This window comes from Pteropus alecto, unplaced genomic scaffold (genome assembly GCF_000325575.1).
Source record: "Pteropus alecto unplaced genomic scaffold, ASM32557v1 scaffold103, whole genome shotgun sequence".
In the NCBI taxonomy this organism is placed as follows: domain Eukaryota; kingdom Metazoa; phylum Chordata; class Mammalia; order Chiroptera; family Pteropodidae; genus Pteropus; species Pteropus alecto.
In genome coordinates this window covers 7,754,630-7,756,201 of record NW_006436288.1, presented here as the reverse complement: position 1 = coordinate 7,756,201, position 1,572 = coordinate 7,754,630, and the positions used below count along the sequence as shown (strand labels likewise).

The following is a 1,572-nucleotide window of genomic DNA, read 5'->3' as shown; positions in this document are numbered from 1 at the left end:
TTTTTTTCTTTCAAATATTTATAGAGTGCCTGCTATTTGCCGACACTGTATTAGGCCCTTTAGAAACAGCAGTGAGGAAGAACAGATCTCTACCCACAAGAAGATGACAATCCAGTCTGGTTATGACTGCCTATCACATCTTCATCACTGTAATTATCTAGTGTATCACAGAGCAGAGAAGAAATCGTGCTTATTGAGGACAAATAATAAATACTGACCCTCATTTGTGAGACTTACTGCTATTCCTTTATCAATTCCTTTCTTAATCCTCCACAGGTCTGGACAGTAACATCAGCTCTCCGTCCACTCCCACCTGTTCAGGATGCTTTCTTTTTATGCCCTTAGTTTCTGTCCCTCTCCCACCCAAAAGAGGAAGTCTAGTTTTTTGTTCACATACTTTTATGAAAAAGAATTAGGAGAATGTGTAGAAAAGTGACTGGGGCAGAGAGTGGTCAGGGAAAGGGTGATGGGGAGAGGAACGAAGATCAGTGTCTCACTCCAGAGTGAAAGGACAAGCTTGGGGGCAGTTTCCAGAGCCAGGTTATGAGCATTCCTTTCACCGAGGTGGCCACAGCCATGAGTACGCTCAGGCTTCAGAAGAGGCTCACATCCAGTGCCCTTTGCTGTGGCACAAAGAAGGTCTGCTTGGACTTAAATGAAACCACTGAAATAGCCAGTGCCAACTCCTGTTAGCAGACCCAGAAGCCTATGACTGTCCATTCCCAGGTTCGATGCTGGCAAAACACCTTGGCCTACCAAAGGACAGGCATATTGGCAAGGCAAGAAAAGAGTACTGCCAGTGCTTGAATACTTGAGAAGGTAACCTGAATGAGGTTACCTTCATGGCCTACCAAAGGACAGGCATATTGGCAAGGCAAGCAAAAGAGTACTGCCAGCGCTTGAATACTTGAGAAGGTAACCTGAATGAGGAGGTTGAAAATTCTGCTCTGGCTACACAGGAGACACTGTGAATCTTAGGAGATCACCACCACATGGATCACAGTCTGTACATAAAAAATGAAGGGGAATGTGTTCCAAAACAAGTAGATTCTCATGGAACACACCCATAAGCTGGAGGGAGACAAGGCTTGCAAAATGCTCCTGGATGACCGGGCTGAGGCCCGCAGGTCTAATATCAAGGAAGCACGCAAGGGCTGTGAAGAGCAGCACTGGGCCAAGAAGGAGGAAACCATCAAGACTCCATCCAAGGAGGAAGAGCCCAAGAAATTAAGCTCCCCACTCTCTTGTCTGTACGTAGTGCCCTTGGCAATCGCATAGCTCAGCCATTCAGTAAAATAAGACTGAATCTGCCTTAAAAAAAAAGGAATGAGGGGATAAGAGAGAAATGCTTCGGGACACAGGCAAGATGGGAGAGGTACAGATGATAAAGTGAAGGCAAAATTTTAAAATACTGCTTTGGGTTATGACTTTGATTCCTCTTAACATTATTCAAGAGATGCAAGTAACAATTGGAGTATGACTGCTTTTGTCTTTTCACTGTGCCATGTGAGAACCAAAGGTTTTCAACTTAGTAGTTGTTATTCTCATTTTTCAATTGAAATAACTGAGGCT

The 1,572-nt window shown here is 44.3% G+C and overlaps 1 pseudogene; it reads left to right on the top strand.

Annotated features, from left to right (window-relative positions):
• Positions 1–576: 576 nt before the first annotated feature.
• On the top strand, positions 577–1,278 carry LOC112480311 (annotated as a pseudogene).
• The last annotated feature ends 294 nt before the right edge of the window (positions 1,279–1,572 follow it).